At 49.0% G+C, this 26,926-nt stretch overlaps 1 protein-coding gene across 1 annotated transcript in view; it reads left to right on the top strand.

Annotated features, from left to right (window-relative positions):
* LRRN2 (leucine rich repeat neuronal 2) overlaps positions 1 to 26,926 on the top strand; it is a 101,301-nt gene that overhangs the window by 59,151 nt on the left and 15,224 nt on the right. The gene's annotated exons all lie outside the window — the stretch shown is intronic.

A 26,926-nucleotide genomic window follows, 5' to 3' on the forward strand; every position in this document is an offset into this window, starting at 1 on the left:
CCCCTGGAACAACTCTAAGGATCACACCCAAAAATGGCCCATACACAGCATGACCAGCACAACAAGGACTCTGGGACACAGTGCTGCACCTACTGGGCCTGGCTCGCGACAGCCGCCTGGCACGCGGGAGCCTTTAGATTTCTCTCTGGATCATGGCTTGTCCCTCACTTCTGCATGTTAAGTGACAGCGGAAGGGGGCACCTCTTGCTCACAAATACCAAGTGTATGCATTAGCAATTGCGAGGGTGAAGACCTCTTGAATATTAAAAGGAGAGGGACACTTTGAATAAAGTGCTACTGTCACCACAGGCCTCCATAAGGGAGCTCCAGGACTCCAGTGTTTGCAGCTGGCTTTATCACGCCAATCCTCTGGTACTGCCGTCCTCGAGATGGACCTGAACCAAGACTCTGGATCCAGTTACTTCCCAGAACTTGGGCAAATTTCTGAGCTCAGTTCTGAGCTTGTGACTCCGAATGCAGTAGGCCTGATTCTCCTCCCCTCCCCCCCGCCTTACACTGCTTTTGCACCACTCCAGCTATATTAACTTCAATAGAATTACCCCCGATTTAGCCAAGTGCACATGAGAAGTGACTCCCACAGTGGCTTTATTCTCTACAGTGTGTCCATGCAGATAGTGGCGTTCCCTAGTGCTTTCCCAGGATTAATAAGAAACAGGGTGGGGAGTCCAGGGTTCAAAGGTGGGGATCCTTAATAGCATCTCCAAATCAGACACTGGGCTGCTAGGATCCACATTTAGGCCAGGGGTGGAATACACAGCTGATGTAACCCCAGTGACTATCACACATTTAGATCAGCGCAGTGTCCATCCCATGAATGGCAGCTTGGCATGCATGCAGTCCAACCTCAGCATCCAAATTCAGGATCTAGACCAGGGGTCTCAAACTCGGATGACCTCGAGGGCCGCATGAGGACTAGTGCATTGGCCCGAGGGCCGCATCACTGACACCCCCCACTTGCTGCCCCTGGCCCCACCCCCACTCCACCCCTTCCATGAGGCCCTGTCCCTGCCCTGCCTCGCCTCTTCTCGCCCCTTCCCTGCCCCCATTCCAACCCCTTCCCTGAAGTCCTCACCCACGTCTGCCCCCTCCCTGCCCCCAGGGGGTGCAGAAGGGGTGTGGGGTATGGCGGGCGCTCAGGGCAGGGAGTTGAGGTGCAGGAGGTGTGCAGGGTATGGCAGGGAATTGGGGTGTGGGGTGCAGGAGGTGTGCAGGGTGCGGCGGGGGCTCAGGGCAGGGAGTTGGGGTGCAGGAGGGGTGAGGGGTGCAGCTGGGGGTTGGGGTGCAGTGTGTGGCAAGGGGCTCCAGGCAGGGGGTTTGGGTGCAGGAGGGTTGTGGGATGCGGCAGGGGGCTCTGGGCAGGGGGTTGGGGTGCAGAAGGGGTGCGGGGTATGGGCTGCGGCACGGCGTCGCTTACCTAGAGGGGATCCAGGGTGGCAGCGCCGGGCACCGCGGCCAGGGCAGGCTCCCTGACTGCGTGCCCTGTCCCCGGCCCCGCTCTGCTCCAGGAAGCAGCCGAGCCCCTGGGGTGTGTGTGGGGGGGAAACGGCACCATGTGCTGCTCTTGCTGCTCCGCCAGGTACCTCCCCCAAAGCTCCCATTGGCCGCGGTTCCCAGTTCCCGGCCAACGGGAGCTGCAAGAGCACGGAGCCCTCTACTCGCCTCCCTCCCCCCTGCCCGGGGCTGCAGGGATATGCAGTAGTTTAGCCGCTTCAGGGAGCAGTGCGGGGCTCGCGGTGGCACGGGGACGGGGGCCGTGGGGAGCTTGGCGGGCCGCACAAAAGAACCCCGCGGGCCACTGCGTGTTTGAGACCCCTGATCTAGACAGAGCCGGATTTACACCTTACGTGCCCCTAGGCAGAGCATCTTCAGTACCACCACCACCACCCTGCCTACAGCTGGCCTTCAAGTTTTCTGTAAAAAATGAAACAAAAAGAAATATAAACACAGCCTCCCCAGGAAGGCATGAGACCCTGTGTCACGCACGGTGCTCCCAGCCCAAGTCGGGGCACAGCCCACCCACAGCTGCGGGGCAGGAAATCCTCCTCTGTCTCACTCTTGCCTCTCCACTGCCACTTGTCTCCTTCTGGGGCCAAAGGACGGCCCAGAACCCACCATGAGACATGGTCCATCTGCCATCCCGCTGCATCCTTTATGTGAAGCTAATCTGAATTTCTAAGAGAGGATAGGGTTTGCTCAGTCTGACAGATGTGTGGGGAGTTCTGATCCGCTGTGCATGCAAACAGGAGATAGTCAAATCTCTCTTAGTTTTTATAGCCAGCATTATCATAAACAGTGTCCTGCATCTATTATTGAGTCAGAGGGATTCTGCTCTGGTCATGTTGTTTCAGAGCCAGAGCTGACAGCTTGGCATTACTGGACTGATCCAAACCCCACTAAATGCAACGGGAAAGGCTCCCGTTAGCTTCAACGAGCTTGTGTTTTGACCCTACGGCTGCAATTTTCCAAGCCCCCATAGACTCCTAACGAAATGGCCAGAATGTTGTTCAGGACAGCCCAGTGCAGTGCACGGTGCAGCGAGCTCTTCTGAAAAATCAGGCCCCAACTGTGAGTCCTGAGGGCTTGAAAGCCTGGCCCTGAGCTCTTTGGAAAATCTGTCTGTGTGGGGTTAGAGTTGTGTCCCCGGTCACTGGGATGTGCTGAAATCCAGGCACGGAGACTCCATAACCCTAAGCTTTGGTGATCGGTAGCATTTCCTAAAGCAGCTAAGTGATTTAGGAGCCTAAATCCCATGTTCACAATTGACTGGATATCAGGAAAAACTATTTCACTAGGAGGGTGGTGAAACACTGGAATGCGTTACCTAGGGAGGTGGTGGAGTCTCCTTCCTTGGAGGTTTTTAAGGCCCAGCTTGACAAAGACCTGGCTGGGATGATTTAGCTGGGAATTGGTCCTGCTTTGAGCAGGGGGTTGGACTAGATGATCTCTTGAGGTCCCTTCCAACTCTGATATTCTATGATTCTATGATTCTATGACTTTGGCACTTAGGAGCACTAGTACCACCGACTTTGAATGAGACTTAGGCCCTTAAATCAGTTAGGCCTTGCCATGCTGAGCACAGCCGCGCCTAAATGCCTTAAAAATCTGGGCCTAAGTGACTAAGTCACTTTCGAAGATTGGATTTAGGCTCTTTAGACACTTTCAAATATTTTAGCCCACATCTGTACTGTGCGGGGTTCCCCACAGCACTGACAAAACTCCCAGCGTCCTGCCCGACTCAGTGTAATACCCCGGGTGCATTAGCGGGGGGCTGATTAGCATAACTGGCTGTTCCAAAGGTCGGATCAGGAATATGGAGGAGATGTCTCCAGGAAATCTTAGCGTACTGCAACAAACCAAAAGTCAACTACCTCAGTCTCACAAGGCCAAGGGGGTGGGTCTCGGAGCCCAGTTCCAGCCGGAGCCAGAACATCTACACTCCTAAAATTTTTAGCACAGTAGCACAAACCCCACGAGCCCAAGTCATTTGACCTGGGCTTTGAAACTTGCTACTGTGGGTCTTTTTTTGCAGTGTCTTGCCCTTTTCTACCCCAGTAGTTCTTCTTGCTTTTTTTTGCTAGCAATGCTTATTTCTATGGACAAGTGAAGTGTCATAACTGTAACGCTGGTGCTGAGAAATGCACATTCGATGTCCTAGTGGAGCAGCAGCCTAAGTGCCCAAATAAGGCAAGAGTTCAATTTGTAGTAGGCCCCGGCAGGATTGCTAGTCATTTGTGAAGCTTCCAAAAAGGCAACGTGATGCAGTCCAATGCAGCATGAATTTTGTTAAATGAAGCACATTTTATAGGGGAAAGACCGATTGGGCTGCGAGCTGAGACTGAGACTCTGTCTCCCCAGCCTTTTATTTATTCAGGAAAACCAGAGTCGAGATCCGCCAGCTTTTTTCGGTTTGCTTTTGCAAGACATTTACAAATGCAGAAGTTAACCGTATGACCTGCAGACTAGCCCTGTGATTCTCTGGGATAAACTGAGATGGCCCCAGGGTTTCCCAGCTAAAAAGACAGAGCTTCAGGCCTGCTTATCCATGTATAATGATCTGAGGCTTCCCACATATACAAGCATCACGGTCGTTCACATACTGCTTGGGCAGTAGAATTTGAAGCTCTCTGAATTGATGCCCACAGGCCCTTTACTACATGAGCTAAAGGAGAATCTCCATTAGCTGTTGGCAGTACTGGGCCTATGACACAATTGAGCAGAGCTGATTCTAGCCAGTAGGGGCAGTGGCATGTGCCCATGCATACACACACAGTTCTGTGCAGCCTTTTTAGGCCTCCAACCAGTAAGGGATGAGACTATAACAGACTAATAATCACCGCTATTCCGTATCAAGTAGCAGGCAGCAGTACACATGCACAAACGAGTCACTACATTCATCAGCCATGCTCTTCCCTTTCCTTTTTTTCTTGACTCCCCGTTGGAGAGTGTTCTTCTCTCTCTCCTCCATTCCCTTCCCCTCTCCTTGTGGCGCTTCAGTTTTATCTCCTCTCCCATTTCTTGATCCCTTCCTCTCCCCATTCCTCGGCACTCACACACTCATCGGGGGTGTTTTAAGTCCTGTGTGTCCAGTGAAAGAGGCATGTTTCCTGCTACTGTGTTGGCTGGCTCTGAAAGCTTCCACATTGGACGGGCTGAAGCATGGCACAAAAGGATTTAATTCTTTGGCTATCGCTCTTGGTGTGGATGTCACACAGGAACCTAGGTGCTTTTCGATGACAAGCTGTACCCAGTTACCGTGCAGGGGCTGCTCCAGAATCGCTCTTACTCCACTAGCTTGGGGCTTTGGTTGGAGCTTTAGAGCCATGCAGCTTTATGGTTGGTCTCCTCCATCTAACTACGCCTGGAATTACTGCTCCCAATGGATCACACTGATGCTTCTTGCCAGACATCTTTATTCTGATCCCAAAATTTCATATTACGATGTGTATTAAGGTAGCACTTAGAGGCTCCAAAGGAAATCAAGGCCCCATCGTGGTGGGTGCTGTATGGACTCATGTCAAGAGACAGTCCCTTCCCCCACAGTTTACAATCTTAGCGGACAAGACAGACAAAGGGTGGGAGAAAGGAACCTCCACTTTACAGATGGGGAACTGGAGGCAATTAACCCCCCAACACGCTGAGCTCCAGAAAATCGCACCAAAGTGGAGATTATGCCAGGCTCGGGAAGACACTCAAGGAGATAGAGGCTCAGATTATCTTTAGTGGGATTCTGCCTGTTCCGAGGGAAGGGCAGCAAAGGGCTGATAGGATTGTGAGAATAAATAGTTGGCTAAGGAAGTGGTGCTATAAGGAGGGCTTTGGGATGTATGGCCACTGGGAGGCTTTCGGGGACAGACACCTGTTCTCGCGGGATGGGCTTCACCTGAGTAGAGAAGGAAATAGACTTCTGGGAGGGAGATTGGCTCATCTTATCAAACGAGCTTTAAACTAGGAAGTTTGGGGAGACGGTTGGGAGATGCACAGTTAATCTCCACGCCAGATTCCAGTATTGAAAAGCTGAGTGAAATAAGAGGAGACATAGCCGGGGAGATGAGATTGGACATAGGAAGGACAGGGGGGACGGACACAAAGAGGCCCGCAACATATAGTGCTACTAATGGGAGACAGGCTAAACAACATACATTGGGGTGTTTATACACCAATGCGAGAAGCCTAGGTAATAAAATGGAGGAATTGGAGCTCTTGGTCCGAGAATTGAAACCAGATATCGTAGGAATAACTGAAACGTGATGGAATGACAGTCACGACTGGAACACAGGTATGGAGGGGTATGCGCTGTTTAGGAAAGACCGGGACAAAGGTAAAGGTGGGGGGGTGGCATTGTATGTCAATAGTGAAATAAGCTGTAAAGAAATAATAGTGGATGGAATAGATAACACAGAGTCCGTCTGGGCAATACTCACACTGGGTAAAAAGACTACTAGAGCCTCTCCGGGGATAGTGCTTGGGGTGTGCTATAGACCGCCGGGATCGACCCAGGATATGGATAAGGAACTATTTAATGTATTTAGGGAAGTAAATACTAATAGAAACTGTGTAATTATGGGGGACTTTAACTTCCCGGATATAGATTGGGGAACAAACACTAGTAGCAATAATAGGGCTCAGATGTTCCTAGATGTGCTTGCTGATCAATTCCTTCATCAAGTGGTAGCTGAACCGACGAGGGGGGAGGCCATTTTAGATCTGATTCTGGTAAGTAGTGAGGACCTCGTTGAGGAAGTGGTAGTAGGGGACAACTTGGGCTCCAGTGATCATGAGCTAATTCGGTTTAAACTAAATGGAAGGAGTAACAGAATTAAGTCAAAGACTAGGGTTTATAATTTTAAAAAGGCCAATTTTAACAAATTAAGGGGACTGGTAAGGGAAGTGGATTGGGCAAACGTATTAATGGATCTAAAGGCAGAAGAAGCCTGGGATTACTTTAAGTTAAAGATGCATGAGCTGTCAGAGGCCTGTATTCCCAAAAAGGGAAAAAGATTATTAAGCAAGAGATTTAGTCCGAGCTGGATGAGCGACCGACTCAAAGGGGCGATTAGGAAAAAACAGAAAGCGTACAAAGGGTGGAAGAGGGGAGGGATCAGTAAGGAAACGTACCTTAGTGAAGTCAGAGAATGTAGAGATAGAGTGAGAAAGGCCAAAGGCCGTGTAGAGTTGGACCTAGCGAGGGGCATTAAAAGCAATAGTAAAAGGTTTTACAGCCATATAAATAGAAAGAAAGCAAAGAAAGAAGAAGTGGGACCGCTGAAGACTATAGCCGGAGAGGAGATTAAAGATAATCTAGGCATGGCGCAATATCTCAATGAATATTTTGCATCGGTGTTTAATGAGGCCAATGAAGGAATTAGGGATACTGGCACCATTACAGAGGGGCATACAGGATGGGAGATTACCATATCCGAGGTAGAAACAAAACTTGAACACCTTAATGGGACTAAGTCGGGAGGACCGGACGATCTTCATCCGAGAATGTTGAAGGAATTGGCGCGGGAAATAGCAGGCCCATTAGCAATAATATTTAATGAATCTGTAAACTCGGGAGTGGTCCCGTTAGACTGGAGAATAGCTAACGTGGTTCCTATTTTCAAGAAAGGGAAAAAAAGTGACCCGGGTAACTACAGGCCTGTTAGTTTAACATCTGTAGTGTGCAAGGTGTTGGAGAAAATTCTGAAAGAGAAACTAGTTGAGGACCTTGAGGTTAATGGCAAGTGCGATAATTTACAACATGGTTTTACGAAGGGCAGATCGTGCCAAACGAATCTGATCTCCTTCTTTGAGAAAGTAACGGACTTATTAGATAAGGGAAATGCGGTGGACCTAATATACCTGGATTTCAGTAAAGCGTTTGATACTGTACCCCATGAGGAATTATTGGTTAAACTGGAAAACATGGGGATCGATATGAAAATCCAGAGGTGGATAAGGAATTGGTTACTGGGAAGAATGCAGCGGGTGGTATTAAAGGGTGAACTGTCAGGTTGGAGGGAGGTTACTAGTGGAGTGCCTCAAGGTTCGGTTTTGGGACCCATTTTATTTAATCTATTTATAACTGACCTCGGAACCGATTGCAGGAGTGGGCTGATAAAGTTTGCGGATGATACGAAGGTGGGAGGCGTTGCAAATTCGGAGGAGGATAGGGATATTCTGCAGGGAGACTTGAATGAGCTTGAGAATTGGAGTATCAGAAATAGGATGAAATTTAATAGTGAAAAGTGTAAGGTGATGCACTTGGGGATGACTAATAACAATTTTAGTTACAAGCTGGGGACACATTGGTTAGAAGTAACGGAAGAGGAGAAGGACCTAGGGGTCCTTGTAGACCGCAGGATGACTATGAGTCGACAATGTGATGTGGCGGTGAAAAAAGCCAATGCGGTCTTGGGATGCATTAGGCGAGGTATATCTAGTAGGGATAAGGAGGTCCTGCTTCCATTGTATAAGGCGCTGGTGAGACCTCATTTGGAATACTGTGTGCAGTTCTGGTCTCCCATGTTTAAAAAAGATGAACTTAAACTGGAACGAGTGCAGAGAAGGGCTACTAGGATGATCAGAGGAATGGAAAACCTGTCGTATGAAAGGAGACTAGAGGAGCTTGGGTTGTTTAGTCTGACAAAGCGAAGGCTGAGGGGGGATATGATTGCTATCTTTAAATATGTCAGAGGGATGAATACAAGGGAGGGAGAGGAATTATTCCAGTTTAGTACTAATGTGGACACGAGAACGAATGGATATAAACTGGCCGTGGGGAAGTTCAGGCTTGAAATTAGACGAAGGTTTCTGACCGTCAGAGGGGTGAAATATTGGAACGGCCTTCCGAGGGAAACGGTGGGGGCGAAGGACTTGTCTGGTTTTAAGATTAAGTTAGATAAGTTTATGGAGGGAATGGTTTAATGGTAAAACATAGTAGCCAAGGAAAACCAAGCAATGGTACATAAATAGTATAGTGGCCAACAGGGGTCAGGCTGGAGACTCTTGCCTACATGCTCGGGGTCTTACTGATCACCATATTTGGGGTCGGGAAGGAATTTTCCTCCAGGGTAGATTGGCTGAGCCTCTGGAGGTTTTTCGCCTTCCTCCGCAGCATGGGGCAGGGATCACTAGCAGGAGGGTCTCTGCCGATTGAAGTCACTGAAACACAGGATTGGGGACTTCAACAGCAGAGTCCAGGGAAGGGTTTTGTGGCCTGCAGCATGCAGGGGGTCAGACCAGATGATCATAATGGTCCCTTCTGACCTTAAAGTCTATGAGTCTATGAGTCTATGAGTTATAGCCCCGTCGGTAAAGAAGACTAGCTAGTGCTCCTGTACAGCACTTGCAAAGAGCCCCAGAGGCCTCTGGGATATATTCAGAGGCAGCCAGAGGACAAAGTCCCCTTCCCAAAGCTCAAAGCAAAACTGAAGAGCAAACAAAATATTTTAGAGTCCTTCTCATTAAAAAGCATACAAAGCCGGGAGAGGAAATCAGGATAAGAACCAGGCACCATTCCTGCCCATCGGCTCTTGGAGGATTCAGAAAGATAACAAGGCACAGCCAGTTCAGGCTGTTTGTTTAACAAGCTCACACAGCAGCTTTTCCTCTCCCGGCTTCCTCCGAGACAAACAGAATTAGCGCTATTGCCCTCCCTACAAGGAGATACTCGGGAGAAGGCCTGAGAAGAACATCCCAGTGTCTTGCTGCGCAAAATACAAGGGTTAAAAAAAATACAATAATTGGTGAATTGTGTTTAAAACAAATAAGATACAAAAATAAGAAGTATGTGAATATGGGCTTTGAACCTATTTGTTGTGCCGCCTTTCTGTGTCTGGGCAGACACAGCAATGGCATAGCTTATTCGCCTTCCCTTGTGGGAATAAACTATACCACTGTGAGCACTCTTACACTGGTATAACTGTGTCCACACTGGGGCAGACCCTGTACCACTTTAACTATCCCGGTATAGTTAAAGCAGTACAGTTTTTGTGTGTAGATCAGTTAACAATATGGGCGTTACAATAGCTCTTACGTAGCTCTCTACATCTTCAGAGCACTTTGCAAACACTGGATCAAAGTCTCTTTCTTGGAGCCAAGGATGTTACACCAGCAGGGAATCTGGCCCACAAGCTAATGATTCCTTGCTGCCCTCCACATCATCCAGTAGTAAGTATTATCATTCCTGGTTTATTGAGAATGAAACTGGGGCAGAGAGAGGAGAAGTAATTTGCCCAAGACCCAGAGCCTCCAGGTATTTAAGCAAACAGCTCCCATTGATTTCAATAAGAGTTAGGTGCCTAAATACCTTTACGGGTCTGGCTCCAAGATCATGGAGCGACTCAGTATCAGAGCTGGGAGTTTAAAATCCCCAGCTCTGTGCTCACTTCACTAGAGCATGCCTCATTCTCTGGCTGGCTGGCCTCAGGGACAGACATCTTTATGGACTTTAGGCTACAGATGCCCGCAAGAAGGATGATGTGTATTGCACGTCTTGCTGGAGAGAGAACGGAGTGGCCAGTGCTGGTTGGAATGGCTTTTCAGAGCCAAGCCAACATGGAATAATGCTACACAAGGGATTTTCCACTGACCAATGACAGAGTGCCTTTTCTCCCCCACACCCTTCCTCGTGTTTTATTTAGCTGTGTTTGAAATAGAAGAAAAGGTGTGGGAGCATGTTCTTATCCTTCTAAGCAGAAAGCAGAGATGCCGAGCTGCATAATACAATGGAATTTAATAAAACTGACAAAAGTTTTTTCCTTTGCCAGCTCCTTAATTAAATTGCCTAATGCCGTTTGCGATCACAGCACAAACTCCTGTGTTTAAAGACCACGGTGTTGCCATGGTGCTAACCCAATGGATGGCACAAGGCTGTGACAGAGCATACAGATTAGGAAGGCTACAGCCGCTGCAGGAGAGTCAGTTGCCATGTTACAGGGGATGTTCGACACATTTTTTACGCTGCACCTATGACGTCTCCAGGCTCTGTTTCAGGGTCTCGCTTTAATCATAGTGGTGACCAAATGCCCCCCTGGATTCACACCCTCCACCCCATTGTAATCATCTTTGTACAAAATATGCCTTCTGAGGTATCATCTGAAAAGTAATAACTCCTTGGTCAATAATATCATGGTGAAATGTGCACAGCAACATTAGATGTGACGTTATGAACATAAGCTGACATTTTGACTGAAATGTGTTTACCAGACAAGTCGGGGAAATAGGAGCGTAAACTTGTTTCTCAAAGACAAAGAACAAACTGGCACTTCTAGTCAGGTGACCTCCCAGTTGATTGGCAATCACCAGTCAAATGGCCATTCTTTGGCAATGGAGGTGGGGCAGGAACAGATCAATCTACATTTTAACAAACATGAAACCTCTTTCACCATGAGACTCCATGTCTCCATCCTCACAGTGGGAAGGAGCTTTATCTGGGCATGGCCCTTAGGAAGATGCATTTCAAAGGGCGACTAGACTATAAAAGTGAGGGGCACAAACAACCCAGGGAGTCTCTCTGTCTCTCTCTCACCTAAGAAGACAAAGGAATCACCTGTTAGACTTTGGGACCGGTTCTGACCTGAGACTTTGGTCAGCCCTGTAGCTGGAAACATGTTGTAAGACTTTTACCTTGAACCAAGTCTAGTTTGCTAAGTCTTAGTTACTAGAAAAGTGTTTTATTTCTTTTGTAACCATTTCTGCTCTTAATGCCTTATGCTTGTAATCAGTTAAAATCTCTCTCTTTGTAGTTAAAAAAACATGTTTGATTCTTTAATCAAAACTAATCCGGTGCTGTGTTAAAACTGAATTGGTTGGTAACTCCAGTTAAAGTAGCAAACTGTTGCATATTGAACCCTTAGAGGGGTAATGGACCTATAATATCGGAACTGCCCAAGAGAGGGCTGGACAGGGCAGAACACATGTTTTGGAGGCAATTCGGGACTGGGAGTGTAATGGGGTCACCCTGCACGTAGTAATCGAGGCTGGTGGAAGCCAGAGTGTGGCTGGGGTTTGCTAGCAGGCTGCTGGAGTCAGAGTTGCTGAACCAGGGCTATAGCTATAAACAGACGCACAGGATGTGAGCTGCATGCTGAATGTCCCCTTGGGAGCTACAACAAGGCACCCAAGGTTGCTGTGCAGGTGGTGACACAGCCCCTCACAAGTCTGGATTGCACCCTGGAATGTCCCAATAGTAACATGTTGTCTTTCTGCACCTTCCACATGAGGATCTCAAAGCACCTTACTCAGTGATTTAAACCTCACAACACCACTGGTAGAATATCGTAATCCCCATTTCACAGATGGGAATACTGAGGTACAAGGAGATTATGGGTCTGGTTTCCAAAGATCATATTGCAGCTCATATTGACTTCAGCTGGAATCGTGGCTACTCTGCATGTCTGAAAACCAAGCCCCGAGTAACTTGCCCAACGTCACAAAGTGAGTGGGAATAGAACCCAGGTGTCCTGACTCCCAGTTCCAGAGCTTTAACCAATCAAAAATAGGTCATTAGACAGAGAACAAACCTCTTTTAAATCAAGGATGTAGTTAAGCCAAAAGATTAGGACCAGGAGAGCTGGGTTCGGTGCCCAACTCTGCCACAGAGTCTCTGTGTGACCTTGGAGAATTCACTGAATCTCTCTGTGCTTCAGGTCTCCATCTGTAAAATGGGGATAATAATCCTGTCTTTCTCTCATGCTTTGTCTGTCTTGTCTATTCAGACTGTAAGCTCTTGAAGGCTGAGAGTGCCTCTGACTATATGTGCAGCACCAATCGCAATGGGATGTTTATAACTAGAACATCCTAGTAATTTCGCATCGAGTGCAAAACAGCACTGAGGTCAAACTATATCTGTAATGTTTTGCTGTTTCTGATCCGGCTGGAGCCAGGAAATGCAGAGGCCTCCAAACCAATGAAAAATAATGTGGAGATAGGGTGACCAGATATCCCGATTTTATAGGGACAGTCCCGATTTTTGGGTCTTTTTCTTATATAGGCTCCTACTACCCCCCACCCCCATCCCGATTTTTCACACTTGCTGCCTGGTCACCCTATGTGGAGAGTTGTAGCTGATCTATTTTTAATCACAAAAACAAGGTTTGGTTGGTGTAGTGGGAGAACACTGGAGATGGTTATTATATTGGGACTGGTTCCCCATCTGAAGTATCATGTATTCTGCATGGAATCGATGCTGCTTTCTATTCATGAGCAGTGTGGGCAGCTGCAGCTACTGTAAAATGGCTACTCAGGGGTCCAATACTGACAATTACTCACTAAAGGTTTTGTTCTCCTCTTGGTGAAACTGGTGAAAAACCAATGAAGTCAGTGAAGATACGCTTGTGTAAAACTGCTGGGAGGAGAGCTGGGCCTTTAGGGCCACCTTGTGTTCTCAGCTACGTGACTGAAACTTGGAGTAACTCAAGTGAAGTCAGTTGAATTACTTCAGATTTACACTAGGATAACTTAGGTTATGAGGCAAGCGATGTTGTTTTGCCACAATTTCTGCCTGTGCACGTCGGTGGAAGCATTCTATGTATAGGTCCAGTCTGTCATTTCGACCCTCAGGAGGAGTCCATGTGGAGTTCTTCGCAGAATCTGACCCTGGAATCTTTCACGTGCTTCTTCAAGGTGTCTAATTATTTCTGGTGCATCACTTTAGTCCCGTGTAAGCCTTCAAAATAAGGCTTGAGTGATGCCTAGGCCTCTGAACAGGGATGAATTTCTCCCTATGTGATTAATCACCCCAGATTCCCCATAAGTTTGAACCCCAACAGCTCTTTTGATTTACGAAGTGATATTTGAAGGAAATATCTGCTCTTCAACATGGTGCCCGAGGAGTTACAATCACACGCAGCTCCTGTCAGCATTAGCCATAGCTGACCACTTGACCTGCACAGTTTAATTGAGATTTAATAAGACAGTTATTGTATGTTAAGTAACCGAGGATCATTACAAACATTTATTTCAGATTAACAACTATGTAACAGATACTATTAGCATTGCAGTTTTATGAGTGGCTGATCCAGAACACATGTGATTTAATGATCCGTTGGGATTTGTTTTACCATGCAATTGCTGTCATTTTAAATCTAAATTCTGCAGGGCCTGATTCTGGTGTAATTGACTGCCCCAGGAATAAAGCACTGCAGAATCAGACCCAAAGTGTGGCATACAACACAAAAAAGGTTTTCCCCCGTGGCTGTATCGGTATAATTATAGTGGCAACCCATTCTACTGTGAACGCTGCTTCTACCTGTGAAAAAGGGCTTTTTCCAGCATAGTTTATAGCAGTTCCTCAAACAAAATAAACTCTACTGGCAAAGGATTTTTATGCTGGTTTAACTGCATCTATGCTTTTTATGAAAAGCAGCAAAGAGGGTAATTCTCTTCCTGCTTAGCAAAGGGTAAACAGGACGATGATTTTGCCAGTATACAAATGTCATTAAAAAATCACACACATCCCAACCAACATTATTATATTGCCAAAGTTTCTAGTGCAGGCCTGGCCTGTTTGGTTGAACTCCTGGGGTCTTTACAGCCTGGGTGGGACCCTGCAGAGCAGCAACAAGGAAGGAAGACAGGGAAGAAGAAATCATCTCAAACCTTCAGGACATTATGGATTGAGATCTGGGAGAAGGTTTAGATTGGTTAATCCTTATTCCATAGAAGCTGGCCACTAATTCCTGTGCAAAATTGTCCATGGCTTGTCTGCCCTTAAGACTCTAGTTCAAAGTCCCATCCAGGCTCTATGATTAGAATCACGGAAGCTTCACTCCCTGGAAACATTTTGAGATTGAATGGAGAGAAAAAAATCCAGAGAAAGTATCAGTCAAGTAGCAGGTCCACGTAGTCTGAACCCCCTGAGACTTGGGGGATGGGAAGAACTTCATTAACCAACATTATTAACCCAGAGCTCATCTGGAGACTTTACAAATCATTACTGAATAATTCTAGCAGAGGCTCTTCGGGGTCAGTCGCTAGCAATCATTGCAAGTTTTGCCCAAAGCAGAAACGTTGCCTTTGCCTTGGGTACAATACAAAGCCAAATAGGATATTAATTACACACCAGAAATCTGCTGGAGAGGAATGGTTCTTCTCATTAACATCCACTCTAAGCCTTCGGATACAACCACTTTTCATACTGAGCCTGAATTTTATGTCATGAGTATTTATTTTATTTTCTATGGATGAAGATTTAGTGCTGGGGACAAGCTCTGCATGGATGGCCATGTAACCTGAAGGTTCCCACTTTACAAAGGAAGTCAGTATCATTATCTACATTTACAGACAGGGAAACTGAGGCACAGAGCAAGTGAGAGCTAGAGAGACAGTTACATATGGCAACAGAGGGATTCGTATGCTGATAGAGCAGCTGCAGAAGTGGTATAGATGTAGCCTGATCTGGAGGGACTTCTTCAACATTTGGGAAGGGAGTCCAGTCTCCAGAGCTCATTCAACTTCTGCCCAGACCCTGGTGTATATGTAGAGCTACGACGAAAGGAGGTGATGGGGCGGGGAGGAGTCTGTTGTTTGTCTGGTGCGGGTGGCTGGGCGGCATTTGGGGAAGAGGATTCTCGGAGGCTGGAATCTCTCCTGAGACATAAGGTTGTGGCTTGCTCCTTGTGGAGTATGGTGGTTGTGCTACATGCCAGGTGGGGGTGGGTGTAGGAGAAGAGGGCATCTCCTGTTGGTAGCCTGAACTTTTCATTTCCTTGCTTGTAAGCTTTGTGTTGGTTCTTTTGGGACTGCTTTTTAAAAGAGCACAGTTCCCCATGAAGAACCTAAATAAGGGTCAGAGTTTCACAAGAGCTATCACCCAGCGTGCCAGGCTCTTTACAAAATCTAGTCATGTATTTTTCTGCCTAAGCATTTCTATGATAACACAGCTTGAAAACAGCAAACAGTCTATTCAGCTTACTGCATGGTCACCCGTCTTCCAGTGGAGACCTTGGCAGGTTTTAAAGGACTTCTGGTCCCCTTACAGGGCCTTTCTCTGGTCGCTGACTCATGTCAGTTCTTGGCTCAAGTGACAGTGCCCATCTCCCAGGCTAGGACTGTCCTTTTTTATACTGTTTCAGATCCTTTGTCTGTTAAGGCCTCTTGAGCCAGGTCAGACTGGTCCCTGCTATTTCCCCAGGGGCAAAACTTCAAAAGACTTGTTACCTGCATTGTTGCAGCATTGGGGGTTTGTATTAAATACCCCCCAGTGCCTTTAGTTTCTGCAGGTAACATTTTTTAGCTCACCCATTGAGTCAGAAATACAATCACTAGCCACCCCATAAAGAGACATATTGATAACATTAACACAATAGTCTTTGAATAGTCCCTGTTTCCAAAGCAAGCATGCATCTCTCTATCTATCGTGCACATCACTGTAATGTCTGAGTCCCAATAAAATTATGAAAAGCAGGGGCAGATCCAGACAAGCACAACTGTTCCAATATTTCACAAAGAGAAACGGTCTTTTAAGGTGTCCAGGGACCAGCCCAACATGGCCTCAGAGATCAGAACCAGGATCTTCAAGCAGGTCTGGTTGGATGGGAAGCCAGTACAACATGTGGCACGTTGGAGAGGCAGATGGATTAAAAAGACAGCTCGCAAGTCTGTCCATCCCACAGCCAAGTCTGCTGGTTATATCACACCAGGGCAGCTTTCCATCCCTGGGCCAAATTCAGACCTGGTAGAGGTGAAATGGGAAGTCAATTGAGTTGCTGGTATTTACATCGAGTCTGAATTTGGCTCATTTTCTGCCTTGTCTCTTGCTCCCTTTTTGCTCTCTTTGTCTACACTGGCAAGTGAAAGACAAAACTTTTGTCGTGCAGAGGTGTTAACAAAACACACACACCCCGCCCCCAAAGACAAATGTTTTTGTCGACGACAAGCACTGGTGAGTGCTCCTGCCGACAACACTAACACTAACACCGCTCATTGGGTGTGGAAGTTTTTTATGACAAACAGTGGCTACACTGCGCCTTTTAGTGGCACGGCTGTAGTGGCACAGCCATGTTGCTAAAAGCTGCGTAGTGTAGACATAGCCTTTCTCTCTCTTTCTCTTTCCCTCTGTTGACTAAACATCGAACTCACCATCACAAACTCATCAATGAGCAAATGGACAGAGGAGAAAAGACCCTCCCAACACCAGCCAGGCAGCACTCTTGCAATCAAGTATGTGACAGCCCCTTCTCACTGCAGTAAGTAGGGGGGGGGGAAGACTCAGCTGCAACCATTTATCTCCCAATGCCGGGCTATTAGACAGATGACAGAGGGAGAGAGGCAGGCAGAGCAGGCACTGAGACCTAGGCTCCTTCCACTCTGTGATTTATCTCCTAGCTTCATCTGGCAAACTTGCTGATGAGAGGACTCTTCCCTTCTCTGCGCCTCATCAATTCTCATTCTCGTTGCATTTTTTTTCCCCTTTCAGAAAAAGGCTTCTACTTTCTTTAACTGTTATCTCTCTTGTTCTTATGTGTTCTTTCTCTCCCGATCTCTCAGCTTTTTCCCCTCATCCTCTCTCGCTCATATCCTTTTCTCTCTCCCTCTCATTATCTCTAGTCATTTCTCATTCTCTTTAATTCACTGTCTGTCTCTTTCATTCTCTCTTATTTCCTCTCTCATTATTTCTCTGCATCTTCTCCTCTCTCATTCTCTTGTTCTCATTTACTTGGTTCCTTCTCATTCCGGCTCTCGTTATCTCTGCTTCATTCTCTCCTGCTCCCCTCTTAGTGTATCTGGCTGGGAGCGGGAGGGGGGAGAAGGCTGTGTATGATCCCTTAGAGAGAGAGAGAGAGACACACACACACACCAATGAAAACTGCTGTGGGGTAGGTCAAAGGGTAGGGCCAGATGGAAATCAGCCCACCGGTTTTCCACGCTGGAGGCTGGACAATAGGCCAATAACCTATCCTCATTTTTAAAAAGGTTAATTTATAGAAACACAACAAGGTAACTAGTCTGTTCAGGGACAGCAGTGCCTTGTTTGTGCCCTAAGCAATGTTTGGGGGTGCAGGAAGCATTCAAAATCAGTCCTCTGGGCTTTGTCAGACCTTCGACTGCTGCAAACTTCGATCCCCACACTGTGAGTTTATGAAACTGTGCAAACAAGGACCGATAGTAATTAATAGCAAGCTATTGATTAGTGGATTATCTATCTAATGTATATTTGTAAGGTGCCTATTGTTTTGATGTCCATGTCACCCTTCAGTGGTGGCAGCTCACCGCGGCTATAGAGGAAGGCTGTGATTTTCAGAGGTTGCTCCAGCTCTCAGCTCTTTGGGGCAGGGACTGTCTTTTGTTCTGTGTTTGTACAGCGCCTAACACAGTAGGGTCCTAGTCCACACCTGGGGCTCCGCGGCACAACGGTAATGCAAATAATAAATAGTAATTCAATGGGAGCGGCAGGTGCTCAGATTAGACCCTCATTCCTAATACTATTCCTGCTAGTGGATGTGCTCCGTTAGTTCAAGAGACAGGCTTGTGTTTTCATAACACGTGGTCCCGAGCTCTGTCTTTTCTGAGGGCGATGAAAACTCATGTGGTCACAGTAAGAAGGGACGAATGACTGCTGTGAAATCCATGCAGCCACGGAATTTCTCCAGAGCTGTCTTGCCCGGTGATCTTTCCCCGGAGAAATGGCTTCTCTGCTTAACTCCCAGTCATATCAACTCAGTCTCATAAGCACAATCCCAGCCGCTCGGCGCCATAATGCTCAAGGTCGAGGAAGTGTATTTACAATTTATTTGGCAAATAGAAATCCTAGAATTGGTTCCGTGGTGTATTTAATGAGGTGGTTAATGGGAGGTATAAAGCAGACAGTGTCAGGGTGGGCTGTAGGGATTAGCATGGTTCTTTTTCTTTTCCTTTTCAGTGAAAATATCTACTCCCTGCTGCCCTCCAAAACATACCTTAGCTGATTCTTTCTATTTTTCTCTCTTTAAGCTCTTCCTTCCAGGAGGAATACTTGGGAGCTGGCAGATTTTCCTTTTCCCCTCCATCAGAACGCCACATTGGGTCTCCCAACTTCCTCATGGTGATGGCACAGTCGGCTCTGATGCCATCATCCCCTGTGTATGGACCTGAGGCCCAGCAGGCCTTCTGCACACACTGTTCACCTGGCTGAAGCTGCCACAATCTATCCTTTCCTTTGCCCTGCTGGGAGGATGCTGGCTTCCTGGCTGCCTGGAACCCGCTCCTATCTCAGAACCCTGTTGTTTTCACCATATAGAGTTTTGCAATTAAGACGAGATATATATTTATAGGTAGGATTGTTGTAGCTAAATCTCATCTTTAAGGCATGAGAACCAACAGAAGGGTCTAGCTGAGCCCAGGAGCTGGGCGACACCTTTATGAAATGCAGAAGCGGGTGACTTTGGTGACCCAGGCAGTCAGTGGGACTGTGAGCTGGGTTGAGTAGTGGGGGGCATTAGGTGTTTTAGTTCTTGACAAGTGCCCAGCCCCTGCTGAGGAGAAACCAGAAATGGCAGCAGGTGCTGCCAGTGAGGACTGAGGTGTTTTGACAGCGCAGTGGGGGTGGGGACTGGAAAAGCAAGGAAACAGGTTGCATGTCATGGCTGAGTCATGGAGCCTAACCCGTGTAGGGGAAACTTGTCTCTCCCCTACGTGTACTGCTCTCTGCCCCTCACTTCTAGACGCATCCCAAAATTTAGTTTTAAAAAATTAAGAAAAGATTTGTCTGTGTATGGAAAAGGGGGTGGGGGGAAATCACAGTATTCATCTGTGAATGTTTAGCCTGTATTCTCTGCAATCACCTTCCCTTTGTATTGAAGGTGGGTTGGGCACGGACTACAGTGAGTATCACATCTTTTTCACTAAAAGCCTTCAGTTACCTGGCCAACATCTCGCCATCACCATTCAAGCCGGTGAATCTGTCTGACAGTGGAGATGAAATCTAGCCACCTTGGGCGGGAGCAGTCACCCTTATAACCTCAGCCACTTCCTTTTCCTGACCTCTCCATTTGTTACTGTCAAATTCTCAGGTCCTCCAGCTCTTAAGGGCTGTGTGTACCCTGAGCTCTGTTTGGAGTGACACCAGGAGGCTCCCTTGACCTGTTCATTTCTCTTCTCTGTCACCAAGAGCTCTCATTTGGAAGAAGTGTGTGTGTGTGTCTGTGTGTGTGTGTGAGACTTTTGCAGGAAAAAGTGATTAAAGTGCATGGATCACACAGAGATGATGCATCAGTTATCCAGTGTCTAATACAAAGAATATCTAAGGGCTTGTCTACACTTGAAATGCTACAGTGGCACAGCTGTAGTGTAGGGTTACCATATTTCAACACTGAAAAAAGAGGACACTCCACGGGGGCCCTGGCCCTGCCCCAACTCCGCCCCTTCCCCACCCCCGGCCCCGCCCCTTCCCCAGCCCCATTCCAACCCCTTCCCCAACTCTGCCCCCTCCTCTGAGCACCCCGCATTCCCCCTCCTCCCTCCCACTCTGATCTTGGTTGGGGGTTGCTAAGTGCTTCCCTGCTCCCCACTCGCCCTGCAGCCTCTGTACCCCCCTTGCCCTGCAGCCTCTGTGACCCCTGCTCCCCACTCGCCCTGCAGCCCCTGCACCCCCCCACCTCTGCAGCCTCTGTGCCCCCCGCCTGCCCTGCCCCCCCTGCCCTTGCAGCCTCTATGCCCCTACCTGCCCTGCTCCTCCTCACCCTGCAGCCTCTGCACCCCCTCGCCTGCCCTGCTCCCCTGCCTGGCGGGGGCTTCGGATGCTCAGCAGCAACCGGCGCGGCGCGGCGCGGCGCGGGTCCCTGCAGCCCCGGCACATGCCGCACTCCCCACCCCGCCCCACCCCGCGCCGCAGCCTCCTTTCTGCCGCCGCCGAGCATGTTCCCCAGCCTGTCTGTCCCCGCTGGAAACAGCTCCTGCGGTGCCGGGTTCCGAGCCGCGCAGGGTGACAGGGCCACAGAAAGGGTCCCCCAGTGGCCGAGGGTCCCCGCCCACGAGGGAAGTCCAAGCCGCTGGCTGGACCCGGCCTCCCTGTGATCCTGCGTGCTCGGCTGGGGCACGCGGTCCCCCCGGCCTGCGGGGACAGCAGCGGCCCCTCCCTCGCCTTCTGCGGCTGGGCGCCCCCTTCACCCGAGCTCGCTACAATGTAGCCCGGGCAGCTGGGCTGCACTGCGGATCCAGTGGGTCGTGCTGGGGCCGGGCGGACCCTGGCTTATGCCTCCCTATTTTCCCGGACATGTCCAGCTTTTTGGAAATTCCCCACGGACGGGAATTTGAGGACCAAAAAGCCGGACATGTCCAGAGAAATCTGGAGATATGGTAACCGTACTATAGTGCTTCAGTGTAGATGCTATCTAGGCGAACGGGAGAGGTCACCATATCGGCATAAGTAATCCAACTCCCCAGGAGGCGATAGCTAGGTTAAGAGAAGAATTCGTCCATCAACCTCGTGCTGCCTTTACCAAAGGTTAGGTCAGCTTAACTGCGTTGTTCAGGGGGGTGGGTTTTTCACACCTCTGAGCGATGTAGCTGGGTCACCCTAACTTTGTAGTGTCGATCAGATCTTAGAAACATGAAAGGACTATCATACCTAGTTCAGGACACATGTCCCATGCATGTTCCTTGCACTCTCTCAATGTGTGGAGAGTAAGGAGCTAAGACCAGGTTTACACTAAACAGTTAGGTCAATCTGCCTATGTAGCTCGGGGTGTGAAAAATCCACCCCCCTGAGCGACACAGTTAAGCCAATGTAACCCCCGGTGTAGACAGTACTAGGTTGACTGAAGAATTCTTCTGTTGACCTCGCTGCTGCCTATAGAGGAGGTGGATTAATTACAGCGACAGGAGAACCCCTCCCATCGCTGGTGTGTCTACCCTGAAGCACTACAGCAGCGCTGCTGGTCTGCTGCAGTGTTTCTAGTGATGACATAGCCTAAGATTCCTTCCAATGGTGTAATAAAAAAAAGCCACCTTCTGGGTATGCAAACAGCGGTGGCACAACAGACTAAAGGACTGGACTAGTTAAACAACATATGGAGATCAACCAGTTCAGCACACTGTCCGTAGCTCAGTTGTTCTGCCTGGGCAAGAATCTTGTTCGTTTTGTCACATACAAATAATATCAAGGTAGCCACATGCCGCCATGCTGTAGATCTCTGTGGGCCATGCTGGGCCTGAGGGGGTGCACCCAAAGCCCTCTGAAATCAATGAGAATCTTTCCACTGACTTCTGGGGGCATCAGGTCAGATGCCTTGGCTGCCCTGGCTCTTATCTAGAAAGAAAGCTGCTGCCTGCTCCTGATGCTTCACTTTTCACACCAGCTGCCTGGGCCACTGGCCGGTTCCATACAGGAAGGGAAAAGGGCCGAGGAGCAAAGTAAATGGAATACAGAAATCCAGGAAATTAAAATCTCTGGCTCCAAACGGAGCAGGAAAGCAGCAGCGACATAAATAGTCCAGTTGCGGGGAAGGCGCCGCCATCCAGTTGTAGCACCTCCCCTCAGTACGCCTCTGAACGCAGAAAGAAAGGGGGGAACATTGATTTGAGTCCAAGATGCTTAGGGTTCTATTGGCTCTATGGGCCAGGGAGTGCATCCAGCTGTGCTCAAGGACCGCACTGCTGAGTGCTTTGCAGGACATCCCTGGGTATGTCTCAGAAGGAGGGACCATGGGAGGCGGAGTAGGGAGGCCGCTTTCTTTCATGCACCTCTGGCATTGCTAGTGGTGCTTCTAAGGGCTAAAGGTGAGGACAGACCCTGTTGCTCAGGCGTGTCGGCGGCGATCTCCTGAAGCCATTGGCATCAGGATGGCTGAATCCAGGGCCGGCTCCAGGCACCAGCTGAGCAAGCAGGTGCTTGGGGTGGCCAAGAGGAAGGGGCGGCACATCGGGCTCTTCGGCGACAATTCGGCGGAGGGTCCCTGTCCCTCTCGGAGGGAAGGACCTGCCACCGAATTGCCGCCGAAGAAGAAAGCGGCGCGGTGGAGCTGCTGCCGATCGCGGGTTTTTTGTTTTTTTTTCCCCGCTGCTTGGGGCGGCAAAAACCCTGAAGCCGGCCCTGGCTGCATCTCAGCTGCTGTCAGCTGAAGGGAGCAAGGTCTGAAGCAACAAATTGTCAAGGGCTGACTGATTCCTTGGCGTGGCAGGCCTCTGTAGTTCCAGCAGGTGTCACGTGGCTCAGACATTGAATTCCCAGTCACACAGCGAGCACTTGTCTTTCTTACAGACTCCAGCAAGCAGCCCTGTAGGGCCAGGCTTTTGAACTGAAGATAACCATCATAAAAAAAAAAAAAGCCTCCTAAAACCCAGACTCTGAGCCCATAACTCCCTGCAAACAAGCAGTAACACTGCAGGCATCATGCAGTGAGCATGTGCACTTCGGGAAACTAAGATGCAAGTGCCCTATCAGCTCTCCCCTAGCCAGAGGGGGGATCCAGCTCCCATTAGAGTCTTTCCATTGACTGGAATGGGAGTTAGATCAGACCCTAATATCTTGCATTTCTATAGCCCCTTTCATCCCAAAACACCTGACAGCTTTGCAGGCATCGTCTTTACAAGCCACTGCAAATGCAGCCAGTTCTGGGGAGGAACCTAACAGCAGCTTAACAGTGTATGCTGAGAGTTTAGGACCGGGAATGAAGAGGAATATTATATCCCGTTAGAACTGCAGGGGGAAATTAGTTAATACCCTGGGATTCAGAGAGAACAGCAAGTTTAAGAATCCCGACCCTTGTGAAAAAATCCATGGATCTTCAGTAGGAACATAGGGATTGCCAGGCTGGGTCAAATTTGAGGTTTATCTAGTCCATGATCCCATCTCTGACAGTAGCCAGCACTAGCCTCTACAGAGGAAGGTGCAAGAACCCTGACAGAGCTAATCAGTGACTACAAGTGGCTAAGATATTGGTTTTACGTCTCACCCACAAGACACAGTGCTGGGACTGGACCCGGAGCTGGCCTGAATTTTAGGAGGTAAAGTTATATCTTTGCCTTAAATACCCAGCTATGCCACTTGGGCAAGTCACTTTGTTTCTCTTGTGGTAAGAAGAGACAGGGCTGCGTTATAATGGGTATAAACAGGGCCGGCTCCAGGCACCAGCAAAGGAAGCAGTCAAAGGAAAGGGGCGGCACGTCCGGGTCTTCGGCGGCAATTCGGCGGCGGGTCACTCAGTCCCTCTCTTCCTCTGTGAGCTGCCGCCGAAGTGCCACCGAAGAGGAAGCGAGGGAGCAAAGGACTCGCCGCTGAATTGCCACAGAAGAAGCGGCGCGATTGAGCTGCCGCCAAAGTGCCGCTGATCAGCTTTATCTTTTTTTTTTTTTTCGCTTCGCCGCTTGGGGCGGCAAAAAAGCTGGAGCCAGCTCTGGTTCTCTCTGACTCCCAGACTGGTTGACACATCTTGTGCTGCCTAATGTCACGCCCTAAATTCTGGCCTGGACTCCACATTTATAGAAGGGGCTGTTGGCAACACTACAGTGGGGCATTGCCGTCTCTGCAGCAGTGGGCTAATAATACCCACCTTTGCAAAGGGCTTTGAGATCTACAGGTGGAAAAAGCCGTTAACAAGAAATTAGCGCTGCTGACTTCTGCTTGTTCCCCAGCCTCAGGAATAAAGAGAACCACTCAAACCCTCTTCTTACATCCACAGACTTCCGACATCAGCATCTCCATTTGCAGAGATTATTCCCCTACCGCGCCTAGCTAAACACATCAGCGATAGAGAGACATTACAACTCAAACACGAGCATCTCGGGTGGCTCTTTCCACTTCAGAGTCGCTTCCCCATTCTCCCTGCAGTCACTTTTTGGCACTGTGCAATAAAACAGTAAATGACTTTGCATGCTACCTACAGGCATCTTCAGTTCCTAATTAAGAAATAATGAGGCACACTTCATTCTAGGCCGCATAACTAATAAATGACAACCAGCAGGCTCCCTCCCCATCCCCCCTCTATCACCCATCGCAGTTGTATTTCAGCTAAAGAATTAATCTTCCTGGCTCCTTGTTCCCATTTTCACAGGGCAGAGAGTGTGAACAATGGGCAAGTTTCTGTTATATCAATGGGTGATGGAGGCTGGAATGATATGGAAACCTTGCGCTATTGCTCTACTCTGTTCAGATTCTGAGGCCACGGCCATCACCATGGCACATGATAGGCAAAGAGACTCTCTGGTCCTTCTCTCAGAGGCTCTCAGTGCCCGCCTAGATTTTCTGCGTGCTGTGACCTTGGGGGGGATGTGCCAGTGGGAAATCCAAGGGTGCTCGACATCTTTGCAAGTGAAGCCACTAATATGGTGCCTAAATATGGACTCAGGTGCCCAACTTTAGGCACTTTGTGTTTGTGGCCTTTGCCTTTTCTCTCTTCTGCGGGCAAGAAGAGGGATTGGTTTGTTAGTCCAACGTGACATCTAATTGCAGAGGCTGAGGGGAGTCCTGGCCATGACAACGCCCTACCATGGACATTTTTTGTTTCCATTGTTATTTGGGGGCAGATGTTGACCCTTTAAGAGCTCCAAGCCCAGGCCTTGCCTGGCTGGAGAAGAGGGCAATTTGGCCTCTGAACAATGCTTTGCCTCAGCAGAAATATGGAGGGATGGGAGTTCATGTCTCCCATCAAAGCAGGTCTCACACCCTATTGTTATTTGTATTATGGTTGCACCTAGGGCTTCAACCAAGACTGGACCCTGTTGTGCAAGGCACTGTATAGACGCAGAACGAGGACTGTTCCTATCCCAACAAGCTCTCAGTCTAAGGGCTGGGCTACACTGGAAATGTACATCAGCATAGTAAAAATCCACATCCCTCAGAGATCTAGCTAGGCTGACCTAACTCCAAGTGTAGACAGTGCTAGGTCGATGGAAAAAGTCTTCTGTTAACCTAGCTACCACCTCCTGGAGAGGTGGATGAACTGCAGCGATGGGAGATCCCCCCTCCGTTGGCGTAGTGTGTGTCTACACTGAAGTAGTGTGTGTCTACAGCGTCACAGCTGCAGCACTGCAACTGTAATGTTTTCAGTGTAGACGTAGTCTAAATGAGCAAGAGAAAGGAAGGGTTATTATCCCCGCGGGAGGGGGCAGTCCTCAGCTGATGTAGCTTCCTATGCAACCCTCCCCTCTCTTGGCCACAGTGTAGGGGTGTGTGAAGAGGAGCAGGAGGGGGACTGGCAGGATGCACTCTAGCAATCCCCACCCCTTTGGTGTGGTTACTAGTCACTATACTTTAGAGTAACCTTGAGGCTGCTCTAAAGAGCACTGGAACTGAAGCTAGTGCAGACGCAGCCTCAAGATCAGGGATCTGTGTGTGCCGACTGCTGGCTCCACTGTGCATAATGGATATGGGGCCCAGCAGTGGGTCTGGCCATCCTTGTCACACACCTTCTATCACGCTGCATGCCACCCATCCCCACCTGCAACTGCCTCCTGCTTCCTTCTCCATCAACTATCCTCCCCCTCACCCAGACACCTTGCTCTCCCATGATCTCGCCACACCCTCACCCTTCCTGCTCTGAACATGATGGAGGAAGAGTCTCTTTTCAAGCAGACGCCTCTGTAAGTGGCAGCAGTGAGGGAAGTGGGAAGACTAGGGGAAAAAAGCACCTGGCAGTTTAATGGGATTATTGCACTCTGAGCAGCCCAGCAGGAGCCCTTAAAAGGAAGTTTGTCAACAGGAGAACAAGTGCATCTTGTGCAGTTTGCTGAGGTCTCTCTCCATCTCCTCCTCCCTCCCTCTCCCTTTCCCCTTTGCTGCAGTTTATCTCTTCACAGGGAGACTAAAGTTTATCAGAGTTCAACTCGATTACGCCAGCCATATGTCTGTGAGGCCTCAGCCCCGCGCAAGGGGAGGCGATGCTGTAGCAGTCAGCACAACGCGGCCGTGGGGTGATCCATCACTGCTCAGAGCTGTAATGTGACTGGGACGCTGCTGCTCTTGCTGCATTTCTGCAACAGAAGCCAAACTGGCGGGGGGGAGGCGGGAAGGGTGGAGATTAGCAGGTTCCTGCAAGTTTCCTTCACTGCACAGTAAACACTCGAAAGGGGCACCCTGTTTCTATGGGTCCAGATCCTGAGGGGCACCACGCCACTTATTTCTACATAGGAAAGCTCCACCCCGTCATGGCCAGGCTGGGACAGTAGAGGGGCTGCTCAGGTGTTCTTAGCCAGGGCCCACAGAGGCCCAGGTGGGTTGAAGAGCTGAATCCAAAGACACACCCATCTCTGTGGTTCCTGACCCCTCCAGACACCAGAAGCCCTGCAGAGCAGCATGTGCTTGGCAGGCAGAGGGGCCTCGGGACTCAGAACCATGTCCTTTATCCAGGCGACATGTCACAGGCTTTAGCACTGAATGGGGATAGGGTTTAAGCACACTTAGGGCCCGTCTACACTGCATAGTGGAACCATGGTCTATCCAAATTCTGCCTGCAGTTGATATGGGCTCAGCTTGCCTTCTAGCAAGCACAAGCACCTCTCCCGT

This window comes from Malaclemys terrapin, chromosome 4, assembly GCF_027887155.1.
Source record: "Malaclemys terrapin pileata isolate rMalTer1 chromosome 4, rMalTer1.hap1, whole genome shotgun sequence".
Lineage (NCBI taxonomy): Eukaryota > Metazoa > Chordata > Testudines > Emydidae > Malaclemys > Malaclemys terrapin.